The sequence below is a fragment of the Oryzias latipes genome, chromosome 5 (genome assembly GCF_053564925.1).
Source record: "Oryzias latipes strain Hd-rR chromosome 5, Olatipes_Hd-rR_3.1".
Classification (NCBI taxonomy): domain Eukaryota; kingdom Metazoa; phylum Chordata; class Actinopteri; order Beloniformes; family Adrianichthyidae; genus Oryzias; species Oryzias latipes.
The window spans coordinates 14,812,562-14,828,501 of record NC_136241.1 but is presented as its reverse complement, the minus strand read 5'-3'; the positions used below and the strand labels follow the sequence as shown (position 1 = coordinate 14,828,501).

General features: G+C 45.2%; 1 long non-coding RNA gene across 1 annotated transcript in view; it reads left to right on the top strand.

Annotated features, from left to right (window-relative positions):
• The window catches only part of LOC144992153 (uncharacterized), a 94,644-nt gene that overhangs the window by 67,433 nt on the left and 11,271 nt on the right, over positions 1–15,940 (top strand). The gene's annotated exons all lie outside the window — the stretch shown is intronic.

Below are 15,940 nucleotides of genomic sequence, written 5' to 3'. Positions count from 1 at the left end.
ACGTGATCCTGAGAAGGCTCGTAGAAAATGAATAGAAAAATGAAACGTATCCCCCTCACAGTTTAGGGGGCGTTTTTGTAAAACTCTCACGCATTTCCATGTGGACAAATGTAGCTACTACACATTTTAGGATGAGACTGGGTTGTCCCTGTACAATGAGATGCTTACTTTGCCGTCTGCTCTAAATGCCTAAAGGGTAAAGGTTGTAAAAACAGCTGAGAAGATCATCGGTGTCCCTCTCATTGGCCTACATTTATCATTCTCGTCTCACCTGCAAAGCCATCAGGACTGCAGGTACCGTAATCCATCCCAGAACCACTTCAGCCTGCTGCCATCAGGAGACTGCCAAGTCTCCAGGCCAGAACCAGCAGACTCAAGGACAGTTTCCTCCATCAGGCAATAAGGAAACTCGACTCTCTCCCTGCCATACCCCCTCTTCCCCCTCCACTCCATGTTGCAAACTTGTGCTGAGAATTGTCGCTTCACGATCTCATTGCTCTTTTTGCTCAATTTAGATTGCTATTATTTTTATTATTTTATATGCTGCTTGCACTATGGCTCAAGAAGAAAGTAATTTCATATGTGCTGTTTGTCTTGTGTATGCAGAATACTTGACAATAAAGCTGACTGACTTTTTGTTAAATAAAAAACTAAAGATGGAGTAGGATGTATACAGGATATCTGAAACATTCATACCAAACATGGTGGTCCTGCACTTTAACTACTGTACCTTCATCCCGAGGGAAGGAGAGTGAACAGACCACGTTACGGGTGGGTGGCACTAAAAATCCGTTGTAGGTAACTGTGTAAATGTAATTTCTGCAAAAACAATTGCAGCTACATTTAATTAATCAAAATTGTGTGTTTCAAATACCAAAACTTAAGTGTTTACTCAACATTAAAATTTCTTATAAAAAATAAATTAAAAAAAAGAATCATACCTTTGTGAAAATCATAGCATAAGTGTTTATTGTCTTTTTGTTTGCAAAATACAAAAAAAAGTGAACTACTAATGGAGTGCAAAATTGGTTGCCAACACTTGATGACATAATTTGGGGCCTGAATGATTAGTTTGTGCCCCATTTGTGTTAAAATGGGAAGGAGTGTGTCTTTGGTAGGCAGTTGCCTACAGTCAAGCGTTCCAAGAAAATCAAGCAATTCATCACTTTCCACAGAGTCAAAGTCCTCCAAAGCCTTTACAATGAGATCTTTTTCCTCTTGTGATACATACATCAAAAGGGATTCTTTTAAACTACTGGTTACTGACCCATAGAGCACTTCTTCCAGAAATTTCTTACTTCCCAGTTTCACTGGGAAGTAAGAAACTTGTTTCCAGCCCACCACAAACACCCGAGCCACAGCCTGCCATTCTTCCAACTGAAAGTCATGCCTGATAAATGGGACTTTCACTTGAACTCTTAACGTGCAACAGTCATAGAATTCTGTCCAAAATTCAGTCAGGCTGTCTCGAAAAACACCTGCCCCTTCTCCTTGTTCAAGCTCCCCATTTGGTAAACGCATTTTGATGGTAATCTCTGATGTCAAAACCTTTGGGTCCTTAAAGGCACACATTAAATCAGTAAGACAATGACCTCTTCTCACAATCACTGTCACAGGAGAAAACTGTTGTTCAGGCATTGCCTCTGCGTCTGTGCTAGTCTGTTCTGCAATGTTTGGAGCAGATGCTGAATGTTCCACTGTTTGAAAATCTTCAGTGCCTTCGGAAACGATAGCCTGATTGTTTGGCTCATCTACTCTCAGTTCCACCGTGTCACGAGCATGCAAGATAACAACTGTGTCTGATTCTTCATCTTCACTTACAGTAAAATGTCCATCCCATACAAGTGTGTCATCTAACTCCAAATCTTCACTTGTGGATATTCCACCAACTGCATGTTGATTTGATGTTGCCAAATTTTCAACAATCTGACTTTGGTCATTTTCAGTGAGATCTATCATGGAAGACTGGCTTTTTGGGTCATTATCTTCTTCTACTGCCTGGTTCCGTTCCATTTTCTTTTTGGTGCAGAGATAAAGTCTCAGTAGTTTGACTTTGCAACTTGTATCAGAAACGCAAATGTTCATCTGGGAGCTCTCAATATGAGTGGAATAATTTGAAAGACGCATGTTTTTTTTAAAAAGCCTTCAGGAAAAAACAGACTTTCAGCCAGTACTTTGACATCTGCCACAGTTTTTTCTTTTTCAATTGACAGATGCCTTGTGCCACCACCATTAACTGACTTCACCTGTTTGTATCTTTCTGCAATCTCATCAAAGTCCATCCAGCCAATCTCGATTCGTCTCATTTGTCGCGTGGCATTTACATTTCCTTTGAGTGTAGAAAAACGCTTTTTTAAAGGCATCTCTTCAGTTCCACTGACTCTTTGCCGCAGTCTTGAAAGGATGGACTCCTTCCTGGATGACCCACTCTCTGACAAAGCTGTTCGTCTGCAGAAAGCAACAGTGGAGACTTTATCTCCAACTTTGGGAATATATTTTGCCAAGTCAGTATCTGACATCAGTGGAATAACAGCTGCGTCAATCTAAGGACTAAAAAAAAAATGTACAACTTAAACACAAACAAGGCAATAATACACAATAAAATGTCATGCAAACATAAAATAACACATTTGGTGAAATCTGATCTAAACTTGTTAATATGAGTCCTTTTCCTAATCTCTAATTTATCTAAAGTGTGTGATGGTTTTTAAATTAGAGTAGAGCATTAGTAATTTCCAAAATTTTCCCCATTTCTCTATGTGATTATATTACCCAGCATTCCTTTGCTCATGTGACTTGAGCGAAGAGTGATGTCATTCCAACTTATAAGCTCCGTAGCTCAGAAGTCGAGTAAGCCCTGGCTGCGGCCTGGGGAAAGCTCAACATCGCGGAATGCTGGAACAATGCAGAATGCCAACCCCGCCCACATCACCACGCGGAACGCCGACCTCGCCCACACTGAGCTCCTGCATGTGAGTCTCCATCAGCGCAGTTGTGGTCTTCTTCGTTTCCATGTGCAGCGACAGGGATCTTTTCAAAATGGAGGAACGCAGCAACGTAAAAACAAAAAATTAATGAAAAGAAAACTTTTATTGTGATTATTGCTTGCTTTTCCAAAACAATTTCGTATTTTTAAATGTAATGTGCGTTTTTTTCTGTCGTTTCAAGGAAGATATTCCCTGCCTGATGGTATGAAGGTAATAAAAGGGAACAGAAGGGAAATTCTGAAAGAGCTCCAAAATGGTTCCCTCATGAGTTACAAGAGTCATGGAACTGAGGGAAACTTTTGTTTTTTTAATTTTTTTATTAGAAGCGACTGTGAAGCATTTTGCACTGAAATCAAGGATGTTTGTAAATTAAAGATATTCCCGAGCAGCAAGAGAGACAACCGTTGCTGGAGAGCCAACAGAGACTGTGCACTCCTTGAGTTGTGTGTGAACTGAGCTGAAATACACAACAATTACAAAAAAAAAAAATATTCCTAAAGGCGGTTAATTGCATTTATGTACATGCGATCAAACACAAACACCAATGGAAATTCACATTGGTCGCACGCAACACATGCAGCCAAGATGCACATTGCTCCATTGCCTGCATGCATTTTAAGTGCATTCAAGGATAAAAGTCGGACACACATACTTCCTCAGAATCCGTGAGGCCAAGCAAAAAAGTAGCGCTTTTGAGTCTTAATTTTATTAACTCCCTAACATAGCACATGGAAACTTTAAAAATGCGAAGAAAAAGACGAGCTCAACGTGGGCGGGGTTAGCATTCCGCAGTGATCGAGTATTCCACGACGTTAAGCATTCACCAGGCCGCAACCAGGGGTAGTTGCAGAAATCAAAGAGTCACATGGTTTATCTGGGTTATTGAGACTGGTGTGCATCACATCAATGGTTATTGCATTGAGTTATATTGTGATGGTATATGTTAGTTTAAGCTTTTGCAAAATATTCTGGAAAGTCACAACCATCATGGTTAGCTCATACTTACAAAACTTAGAATAATTTTTTGTTTGGAGTGCAATCTAGATGCGATATGATAAAGCCTCCTAATTTATGAAATGTGTTGGTGTAACTCATTTAAATGATTGTTTGGGTTATTATGTTTACATGACTGAGTTGAATTGAGTTGTTGTTATATATTTTTGTTATAGCAAATCATCGCAATTAAATTTTCAGATATCCAGCTAATTTGTCCTTTTGTTTTTTTATTAAATTGATTCCCGGCTCAAAAAAAGGCTACAGTGTTGGTGGGAAAAAACCTATAGTACTTGGAAAATGATTTCCTTCTAACACATTTTGTGCCATATTTAAAGCAGTGTACCGGTAGGTCAATATAAGAGCTTGATTTCACAAATACATAAAATAGTAACTTACGTTTTCATCTTCAAGTTTCTTAATCAGTTCCTCAGCTATGTTGCGCTCGATCAGGAATTCCCGCAGCTGTGTCTCCATTTTGGATTGATTTCTACAAAGAACATTCAAATGAATAGCAGGCTTGAAACATAGCACATGAACGTACCTCTCCAAATATTACTTTTGTATGCATTTAGCTTTTTTTCATAGTGTATTGCCTGAGATAACATTTCAGACTTTGATGAAAAGTCAATGTGCCAGACTCAAGGTCTAACAATGTAGCTTTCAACCTTATATGCCACAAACTGGCATAATATTAGTCTTTGAAGTGTGATCAAATCAACCTATATATATTTATTTTTTTTGTTGAAAAAAAAACTTGTCATACCATGCGCAACTAGAAACGCTAAAACATTCATACAAAAAAACAACACAATATTACAATAAGAACCCAATCCACCGTTCACCTTTCCCACTCCCCTCCGTTAACAAATACAACACCTGACCCCACACACAATGAATACTTATAAAAGTAGCTTTTAAAAGAGATTTATAAGATAATTTGATGAATAAATACTAATCAAGTTAAATAATAAAATGTAAATACTGGTAATTATTTTTAATGGTTCTTTAAAGTGTCAAAGCTCAATTCGAGGTTCAGTTTTACAGTATTCATTTTTGTATTACTATTCCAGTGTAGCTGTTCTTGTCCCGTTCAAATTTTCTCTCTGAGTTAAGGTTGAACCAAAAGAAGCCACTTGAGGGAAGGTGGGCCAGCAAGTATGTAATACTTATGAGATATCAAGGAAATAGTTTTTTGCTATGATTTATTATATGTTTTGGTAAAAATGTTAATTCATTAATATTTTAACATTTGGAAATATGCAATTCTTCTGGAGTTTTAAGAAGAAAAAAAACATTCAAATTATAATGAAAACACAGAAACAATCTCAAAATAGGTAACATTAAAATAAAAAGTTCCTGTAAATACATGGCACATGAAATAAGCCAGTAAGCTAGGTCTATTGGAGGAGCAGCGTTTGATGCTACAGCAACAATGCTGAGATGTGATGCTGATGTGTAGGCGACAAGGAATTGGAGAGGAAGGACTGAGAAATCACAGGAGCGCATCTGAGGACAGAAGAGGATTATGTGAAACACAATTTATAAGACATAATGGTCTCAGAATCAAATTAAATGAAATAGTATACATTTAAAAATAACATGGAGATGCATGTGCTATGTTGACTAGACTGTATAAAATTCAATGAAGTTTCTCTAATTTGCAAATTATATTAGTCATTCATATGTAATTTCAATGATGCCGTCATTACAGTAATTGCAATAAGGAATGCAATAACAGTAAAATATAGCATGTGTGAATTTTATGATGACATTATGACATAACGATGTACACGATTTTGATTGACTGTTACAACAAGCCAAGGTGGGACAACATAAGAAAAGCACTTAAATCAATTAGCATAACACCTAGTCTGGGGGAATGTAAGGTAGGCATTGTTACAAAACTTTTCCATAACAACAAGGATCACTTAACATGACCAGAATACAGACGTTGAAGTTTAAGTTAAAGCTTCGAGCACTCGCGCTAGCTAATTGACGTTAAGCTAACGATGCTAGCATTAGTTCTGCAACAGCAACGATATGATTGACTGTTAAATCATATTTACTTGAAATATCTCTGTCTTTGTTGAGTCTTTCCTCCTCTTCTTTTATTTTTTTCCGTCTCCCAGGTAACAGGTACTTCCTGAGGAAGTTTTGGACTATCACTTAAAATGTGAGTGAATCTCAAATTGTTGCCTATACACCATACATTTAGCCTATACAGTCAATGAGCAAAGGATGCCATTACTTACTGTAGAGCTTTGCTTTCACATGTACCTCTCCACGTTGCGGGTCCACATTACGTGCGCAAGAACGGAGGCCATTTCCCAAAATGCATCTGACCAATCACCGTGTCCCTGTAACCAAGGTGTAACAACAAGACCAATGATTGGCAGCAAAGCATTCTGGGTAACGTGACGTACTGCTATTGTTGTTATGCTACGAGCTAAAAGTAAGTGCTTTAGGCGAAGCAGCCAGCTTAATATGATATTTTCCAGATTTTCATCGAGACAATAACAGATCGACCATTCTTGCTTTTATTTTTACCCCTATTGAATGCTCACAGAGACACGGATGTAGCGGCAGGAAGCGGCTTTTGCAGCAAGATGACTGAGGGCGTACCAGATCATCATCATGTGAATGAACGTGAATCCGATGGATGCTTTTGTGCTTTTTAAAATAAATAAATCTGATCTCTAAACATCCTCCGTGTCTTCAATGCAATGTAATGAGACACACACATACAGAAATGTGAAGTTATGTGCTGTAAATCTATGACGTAAATCAATAACAGGATATAATCGGCTAGTCAGTTAGCATGTAGCCTAATAGCCTTTGAATGTAAAGCGGCTGACTGCTAAAGTTAATTAAATACAAGTCCTGAATATTATTATTCCTATTCGACCCTAAACTACAATATCAGCTGTCTGTCAACCGACCAGCCAGTTGCCCAAATGCCGGCATACATCAAAGAGCTCTGCGGCGGCGCTAGTAGTAGCCTAGCATGAGCTATCGTCTGACAAAGCAGCCTAGTAGTTATCATAAATCTTTTGATATTTTTCTTATATTCATTGAGACAGTAATAAAGTGATCATTTTTGTTTTTCATGTTCCTTTTTTGAACGAATATGGGTCACAGAGACACGGAAGTTACCACTGAAAGCGGCTTTTGCCGGCGTACAGAGAGAGAGCATATCCGCGTGAATGACTTATGACGTGAATAATTATTGCGTTCGAACGGATTAATTATTGCGTTCGAACGACATAATTATGCGTTCGCACGAGTTAATCATTTTGAGGGAACGGAATAGTATTTTGAGGGAACGCAATAGTATCTTATGGGAACGGAATAGTATCTTGTGGGAACGGAATACTATCTTGTGGGAACGGAATAGTATTTCGTGCGAACGAGATATTAATCTGTGGGAACAAGATATTAATCTGTGGGAACAAGATATATTTTTATATCTTAATGTCAGGACACGGGCTCCGTAGCTTTGTCCAAAAGAAGGAGTCAAGTTTCTTATGCAGCAACTTCGCCCACTTTCACAGCACAGCCAGGCGCGTGGAGAGGAAAAGGGGGACAAGATTTCCTGACAAATACTATTTTCCTTCAACCGTGGAAACTCAGTCGGCCAGGTGGACCTTTTAGCTTTCACCTCACAACTTTTACCGCGCGGTGCAGCCGAAGAACAGATGATCGACACGAAACTCACGCTGTTTTCACACCTGGATTATGTCTTGCGAGCTTGGCAGGTAAATCTACATAGAATGAATGATTCTATCCCATAAATCACTGTGTCGCTAGTATTTGGTCATTTGCCTACTCATCTGTTCTTAGACCTGTCGAATCCTGCTATAAAATGAGTCATGAAATGGTATTACTAAACAGAAACTGATTTTAAAATATTATATATTGTAGTGATTGCAAGGAAGCTCCTTAGGCGGCCGGTTGTCAAATAGCTCTTTATTTTTATTTCTGTATCTCAGAATGGGTACAGCATGACCAACAGGCACAGCCAGCTTCTACTAACTAACTTCAGCGAGCGCGTTCATCGAACACCCACACACCCACAGGTAGACCCCGCCCCCTCTCTACCACCAGTCACCAGCCCACCGCTGATTGACACACACTGTGGTCTAGCAACTGACAGAAAGAGGGGGGCGCCAGCCACCTGCAGCTCTGTCCAAACCCTGGGTCGTTACACTACCCCTGCCCCACCAAGTCCCTTGCCCACGAGGGACACACATTACCTGACCCACAACTTTACACACCAAGAACGTGTAAAGAAAAACAGGACAGAACCATAGAACCATCATCATCAACACAGTTTTCCTCTTCTTTTTTTTAATTTTTTTTTTTAAAGAAGGTTTGGGTAGACCACCTGACCTTCCGGAGGGACCAGGGCGCATTCTTGCCCTCTAAAACAAACTGTCCCACCATTAACAACTTTCCCTGCTAAAAGGAAGCAACAAAGTCTCTGAATCGGCTTGGAACTTTCCTCTGACGCTGCGGCCTACCCCGCGGAGGCAACGGGGTTAAGAGGGTTGGTGTTGCCGCCGCTGGAAGTGGATCTGGAGAAGCTGGAGGGGCAGAAAAGGGACTTGGTGTAGAAACCAGCAAGGATGGGACAGCTGGCGTTGTCTGTGTAGGCGCAGCAGAGATACCCCGATAGGGAGCCAGTCTGTCTCTGTGGAGAATCACCTTTCTCCCCCTGTGTGGAAACTGCACCCTGTAAACGACTTCCCCTAGCCTCTCTAGGACCCTGCATGGCCCAATCCACTGGCTGTCCAGCTTTGGACATCGTCCCTTTTTGCGTTGGGGGCTGTAAACCCACACTGGCTCGTCAACTACGAAATGTCTTCCTTTAGCTTTCACATCATAGTGGCGCTTTTGTCTCTGTCCGGCACTTCTCTGCTGTTCCCGAGCAAAAGTATGCGCAGAGTCCAGACGCTCCTGAAGTTTCCGAGCATACTTATGCCCCAGACTCGTGTCGTCAGAGTCGGGTGGCCGGCCAAAAGCCATCATGGCCGGTGTACGGAGCTCTCTTCCCAACATGAGAAGAGCAGGTGTACAGGATGTGGATTCCTGCACAGCTGACCGACATGCCATTAGCACCAGGGGAAGGTGGTCATCCCAGTCCTTTTGGTGCTTTAATGTGATGATAGCCAGTTGCTGCCCCAAGGTGCGGTGAAATCTTTCCACCAATCCATCACTCTGCGGTCGCAAGGGGGTGGTGCGAGTCTTGTGGGCACCCAGGCGATCGCACATGAGGGCAAACACCCGAGACTCAAAGTTCCGGCCCTGGTCGGAGTGTATGGTCTCCGGAACCCCAAAACGGCTGATCATGCCCCCCAGAAGGGCATCCACCACCGTTTCTGCCTCCTGGTCAGGCAATGCGTACGCCTCTGGCCACCGAGTAAAATAATCTATAGCAGAAAGAATATAACGGTTACCTCTAGAAGAGCGCGGCAACGGGCCCACGATGTCAACAGCCACCCTCTCCATTGGCCCTCCCACCTGAAATGGTTGGAGAGGAGCATGTGACTGGCCTGAAGGACCCTTGCGGGCTATGCAGGGGTCGCACTGACGGCAAAAGTCCTCCACGTCCCTCCTACATCTGCCCCAATAGAAACCCTGACGGAGTCGGCGAAGAGTTTTTGCAACTCCAAAATGTCCAGACCCCGCCACTCCATGCATGGCCCGCAGCACCTCCAATTTAAGGCCCTTTGGGACCACGATCTGCCACTTCTTCTCACCCGTTGCAGGCGCCACCCATGCACGCTGTAGGACACCCTGTTCTAACCGCAGAGCCTCAAACTTAGACCAAAACCCCTTGCTTGCAGTGGATAGTGCTGCCACTTTCTCCCACGGTGGCCGCCGCTGTGCGACAACCCACTGCAGCACAGGCTGTAGGTCCACATCCTGCTCCTGTTGCCGTTTCCACTCTGCCATGTCTACAGTCTGCAGCCCCCGGCAAGTCCACTCGACTACTGGCTGCTCTGTGGCCCCCATCCCTTCCAACTGTAGCTCCTTTTCTCTGGCCTCCCTCTTCTCACAAAACCGGCAAGTATCCGCTGCACATGGACGGCGAGAGAGAGCATCTGCATTAGCGTGGCGTGCCCCAGCCCTATGCTCCACTTTAAAGTCAAAAGCTTGGATATCTTCGATCCACCTGGCTACTTGCCCTTCAGGCTCCTTGAACGTCATGAGCCACTGCAGGGCAGAGTGATCAGTCCTCACTGTGAATCTTAATCCACACAGGTAGTATTTAAAATGCCTGATTGACAGCACAACTGCTAGCAGTTCTCTGCGGGTGACGCAATACCGCTTTTCGTGCTTGTTAAACGCCCGGCTGAAATAAGCAACCACCCGCTCCCCTTCTGGCCCCGCCTGGGACAACACGCCTCCCACTCCAATACTGCTAGCATCTGTGTCTAAGATGAAGGGTAAAGAGGGATCAGCCGGAGCCAACACTGGAGCTTCACTCAATGCACGCTGTAGGCAACTGAAAGCCTCCTGGCATGCCTCGGTCCATACATAGTCTCTGTCCTTTTGCATGAGCTGAAACAAAGGAGCGGCTGTGCATGCAAAACCCCGTACGAACCTACGGTAGTATGACGCCAGGCCTAAAAAACTCTTCAGTTGTTTCTGAGTGGTTGGAGTGGGTCAGTCAGTTACAGCCTGCACCTTTTCCTTCATAGTGCCAATCCCCTCTCCTCCCACCTTATGTCCCAGAAAGAACACCTCCCGCTGCATGAAGTGACACTTGTCTGGATGTTACTTCAGGCCAGCCATCCTGATTCTTGTCAGCACCAGCCGCAAGGAACCGAAGGTTGCCTCAAAGGAGCTGCCATGCACAAGTATGTCATCCAGATAGACCAGACATTGTTGGCGGGGTACACCGGCCAGAACTTTGTCCATCAGTCTGGCAAAAGTAGCTGGGGCATTACAGAGTCCAAAACAAAGGACCTTGAACTTCCACAAGCCTCGTCCAGTACAAAACGCTGTTTTGGGTGTAGCCTCTGGGGCAAGAGGCACTTGGTAATACCCACTGCGGAGGTCTAAGGAGGAAAACCAGGAGGACCCTGAAACCAGATCTAGCGACTCATCAATGCGCGGAAGCGGGTACGAGTCTTTCTTTGTCACAGAGTTCAGCGGCCTGTAGTCAGAGCAGAGACGCCAACCTGACACCTTCTTTGGGACCATGACCACAGCTGCCGCCCATGGACTGTCTGAAGGTTCGATTATGTCTGCCTGCAGCATTTTGGTCACAGCCTCATCACATGCCTGCTGTCGAGCCAGTGGGAGTCGACGCGGGCGGCACCTAATAGGCCGTGCATCACCCGTGTCAATCTCATGTTGCACCAGCTCCGTCCTCCCCACCTCTTCATCACTCATGGCAAAACAGTCCTGAAACTCCACTAGCAGTTCCCACAACTGGTCCCGTTGTTGTGGTTCAAGACCCTTGCAGTTTTTCTCCCATATTTCTCGTATCACCCCCACCGCTCCCTCTCTCTCCATTTGCGCTCCAGCGGGGGAGGTTGATGAGCAAAAATGTCTGCTTGAAGTGGCACAACCGCCGTCCCTCCCAGAAGGTGACTCTTGGAAGGGGGTGACACCAACTGTGTCTGCGGCCCTAGCTGTTAGCCGCTCTGGGTGTCCTTCACGACACCTAGGAAACAAGGTGAAAACCGACCCCGCGAAGAAGTTCACAGTCCCTCTTAATAGATCTAACTGACAGCCTGCAGCCCTTAAAAAATCCAGGCCCAGAATACACGGGTCCTGCACTGCCGCTATCCAAGCGGTGTGGCGAAGTGTTCTCCCCCCAACAGTCCAAGAGAGCACACCTTTGCCTTTCATTGGGGCCAGCTCACCTGTGACAGTGCGTAGACGTACCAAAGTGGGCTCCAGCACGGTTCCCTCTGGAACCACGTCATGTCTCACCACAGTGACTGTTGACCCTGTATCCACTAGCGCCGAACAGGGAACCCCTTCAACTCTAACAGGAACGTAGCAAGAGTCTCCAGAGCCGGCACGTCCCACCGCGATGATTGGCTCCCAGTGAGTGGTCGCGTCTGCTTCTGGGGAAGGCTGCGCCATGCCTCCCCGGCTGTAATGTTGGGCGCCTCCTGGTGGTAGCGAGAGAATTAGCTGGGGTGGCACATGCAAAGCAGAGGTCTGGGTCTGCATATCCCCCTTTATGCAGACCCCGAGTCGTTTCCCTGCCGTCTGTTTGAGTTGGGACACTCTCTGACCAAATGTCCAGGCTGACCACATCCCCAGCAGGCCTTGGGACCTGGGTGAGGTCGGCGGGCTGTCTGTAATGATACAGCTCTCAACAGTTCAGTCATATCACTCACCCAGGCCGGCTTCTCCACTGTATGACTCTCTACTGCAGCTCCCCTGGCAGGGCGGTCTCCATAAGAACCGGGCCCCCCAGAAACCGACACACCCCACACATTCTCCCTCTCCACTGCCATCCCCAGGGCTGCCTGCAGGGTCTGAGGGTGCAGCAGCTGCACCTGAATGCGCAGCTCTGAGGGTGTGAGAGCTCTAATGAACTGGTCCCGCGCCAACTCGCTCTGTACGCCAGGGGACATGTGTGCATAGGCCCGCCGGGTCAGGTTTTCCACATCGTTGGCCAACAACCTTAGTGGCTCACCAGACTTCCTGACCCGGTTACTCAGTTCATTGCGCAGGAGTTCAGGTTGTAAGCACTGTCCAAAACGTCGCTGTAGAGTACCCACTAGTGCTCCATAATCACGTCTGTCAGCCGGGTTCAGCAGCAAAAGACAGGACAACGCATCATCGGTGAGGGAAAGTGCCAGGTTTAAAGCCTTTTTTTCAACAGTTCATCCTTCAGCTTCCGCCAACAGCTCAAATTGCGCCAGAAACGCTTCCCAATCTGACCTACCGGTGTACCTGGGGATCTTGGTGGTTGAGACAACAACTGGCGTTCTAGAGCCGACGTTCCCGCTCAAGGCTGCATCATGGCCACCGATTCCGGAGCGGATAGAAGTGGCGCGTGCCGATGGAGTTAGTCCCGCTGCGTCAGCCATTCTCACTGCGGCCTCCCTCACGCGGTCTCTAGCTTCACATGTAGCTCTAGCGAACTCCTTAACTGCGTCATCCGACCAGCCGCATGCGCCGTCTTCCCCCGTTTCTCCGCTCACCTCTTCTTTTACTTTAGTCTTTCGCTGCACGGCCATGCTTCCAAGCTAGCTCCAGCTAGTACAGCTAATCCGAGCGCCGGCATGAACCAGTCCGACCGTCAGTACGCCGCCCCGCGTCCGAAATCACTTCTGACACCAGTGTAGTGATTGCAAGGAAGCTCCTTAGGCGGCCGGTTGTCAAACAGCTCTTTATTTTTATTTCTGTATCTCAGAACGGGTACAGCTTGACCAACAGGCACAGCCAGCTTCTACTAACTAACTTAAGCGAGCGCGTTCACCGATCACCCACACACCCACAGGTAGACCCCGCCCCCTCTCTCCCACCAGTCACCAGCCCACCGCTGATTGACACACACTGTGGTCTAGCAACTGACAGAAAGAGGGGGGCGCCAGCCACCTGCAGCTCTGTCCAAACCCTGGGTCGTTACAATATTTTTTTAGTTTTATACTTTACTTCTATTGGTATTTTGTCTTTTACCTCTAATTTTCTAAGTTTCTTCCTAAAGTCACTTTTATTTCTTCAATAATAAGATCAACCTGCCAGCGTACTGCAGATGGAAATGTGTCTAAATCTTAAATTTGATGTTCATTATTAATATCAATTTGACATTTGACATTCCCCACATCCCCTGATGAAGTGTGAGAATGTTTCTTTGCTTATTACAGTAGATTTGAAATGTCATCTTTGGTTTGGTTAAAAAAGAAACATTTAATATGTTGGTTTAGAACCAATTTTAGCTTCACAAATACATTCAATTGAACTTCTGGTGTTTTGTACTCAATTATAGCACCACACTTGTAGGATATTAAAGTCTATTTTTCTAAATAAACGTAATAGTTACCTTGTGTAAAAGATCAGAAATACCGTATATAATCCAAAATTAATTCATTAAAGTAAATAATGCTTTTGACTTTTTTTTTGTTTTGTTAACTTCTTTTACAAATACATGCACAAGTATTTAAGATAAAATTATATCTTACCGGGGCACAGTCGACCAGCTGTCCCCAACTTACCCCCTTCCTCATATAACCTCATATTAGGGTGAGGGGGTGGGGGGTCTAGCCTGCGATGCGCCTTGGGGGGGGGGTTACTTGGCAGTGGCCCCCCTCCTATGGTTGCCGTATGGAGTGGGCCCCCCCTCTTTCGGTTTTATTTGCACCTTAGACATGTAGGGTCCTTGGTAGGGGGGGTGCTTGGACATCACTGCAAGCAAGCAGCAGATGTCCTCCTGGCACCCTACCCGCCAATTTTAACCGCACCTTAGACATTTAGGGCCCCTTGGTGGGGAGGGTGGGGGGACATCACTGTGAGTAATCAGGAGATGTCCCCTTAGTGCCCTACCCGCCAATTTTAACTGCACCCCCCTTAGTACACACACCCCTCCCCCTTCAATATATACATTCCAACATAAACACACACACATGCACACACACACCCTCTCAAACACACATACACGCACACACATTTTGCAAGGAAGGGGGGGACCTGGGTCCATCTGTCCCCTACCCCTTCCCTGGTGGGGGGTGCGGGCCCCTTGGCGATGGCGGCCGTGTCCCTTGGGTGCCTGCTCCCTGGGCCCGGCGGTGCTCTGTCCGCACGGTGGGGGGGTTCATATTACACCTGAGCCGGGGGTGTTCGTGTCCCTGGGGGGTGGGTCCTGGTCCTTGCCCCTGAGCGCTGGGCCCCGCCAAACTTCCAACATGGCCGAGCCTGGTCGGGCCATATTTATAACACCCCTTGTGGGCCACCCTTTTTTCCCCGGGGTTCCCCCCTCCTGGGCGGGGGCGGCGGGCCCCTGCCTTGCTCCTCCCTGGACCAACCGTGGGCCGGGTGGGTGGCTGCCTGGAGTGCGGAGCGGGTCTCCCTTGGCGGGTCCTGGCTCGTACCTGGGGTACGAGGTAAAGGCATAAGTATGCGTGTGTGAACACTATCTGTTTTGTGTACATGTTGACATGCGAACATTTCTTGCAGGTGGCAGGTGTGTTGATAATATTTGAGTGTGTGTGAACAGGCCCCGCCCTTTTTGTACTACATTTGAACTGTACCGTAACGATAAACAACCAGTAAACCTGTCTGCTCTATGCTGCTTCATGGTCTTACCCCCCCTCTCACTATCACCCCCCCCCCCCCTCTGACATCCCTCCCTCTTCTTCCCTTCTTTCCTTTTCCGTCCGGTCCAACACCAAAGATTTTCAATCATGGTTGAAATTAATAAAGTTTGGCCTCAATTACAAAAGGGGTTTGTTCAGTCACACCTTTTGTTTGTCTGACGATTAATAACCCCTCTTGTTAAAGTAAAATATGTCCAACACAAGAGGCCCTCAGCTCTCATCTGCCTGCCTAGCTGTTGGACAGGACAAGTTAAAAAAAAAAAAAAAAAAAAGAAAAGAAATCTGTCACAAGGTAAGTCCTTCTACAAAGCTCCTTCCTCTGGGGTATTTCTTAGTAACTACCGGTATGTCCAATTTCAAAGAATCATGCTAGGCTTCTATTGTAGTGCATTTGGCCTCCTTTATGTTTTTATTTAAAAAAAAATGTGACACAATACCCGATGCCCAAGTGGATTTCAGAAAAATCCCATTAATTGTCTAAAACAGTATCCCAAAGTGTGTTTTATTTTTCCCATAGAATAAAAATACCTAAACATGGCAGTTTTTTTAAATTTTCCTAAGATATCTAGTACATTTGGAAAACTTAACATTATAAACTTTATTGTTAAGCAACTACAGATATATTTTAAACATCAAAGATAAACCAGTAAAGACTTGAAAAAAAGGTTT